We start from the raw sequence: 640 nt of genomic DNA on the forward strand, positions 1-640 counted from the left end.
AATTGAAAAGATCATCACAATTTCTTAAACATTTTCATGGCTTCACCAATTCAAATCACCATTTCACAAATCTCAAGACAAGGAGAAAGACAGATAAAACTACTCAGATCTCATGGGAAAAACACAAGAAAACTCAGAATTCATATATAAAATTAAAGTCATACAAACTACAATAAGTAAATAACTTAACTCTAGTTTCTCCCCAAGAACACTCCTCGAAGTTCCGCTGAATCTCTTCCTTTCTTTACAACACACAAAATTCCTCTTTGAAGTAGCAAGGAGGAAGAAATCTCTCACTTTCCCTCCACTCTTACAATTTCTCGAAGATTTCCTCACACTATTGGAACCTTTTTAATCTCTAGGAACTCTCTCTAGCACTTCCTTTACTCCTTATATTCTTTCCCTCCTTCTCCAGGCTCTCCAATTTTCGGCCAAAATAGTCTCTTAAAGTTGTGGATGAGCTTTCCCAAGAGTTGCCTAAGCATCCCTTCAAAATTTGGCCTTATCCAAAGCTTGAGTAGGAATAACCGTTGAGGGCGCCGTCGGCGAACTTCTGAGAATTTTTTCCTGTAGCATCGGGAAAAACTCACCGTCGGCAAGGTCGAGGGCGCCGTCGGCCGCCCAGTTCAAAACTCCACAT

The sequence above is a fragment of the Phalaenopsis equestris genome, unplaced genomic scaffold, assembly GCF_001263595.1.
Source record: "Phalaenopsis equestris unplaced genomic scaffold, ASM126359v1 Scaffold000002, whole genome shotgun sequence".
NCBI classification, from domain to species: domain Eukaryota; kingdom Viridiplantae; phylum Streptophyta; class Magnoliopsida; order Asparagales; family Orchidaceae; genus Phalaenopsis; species Phalaenopsis equestris.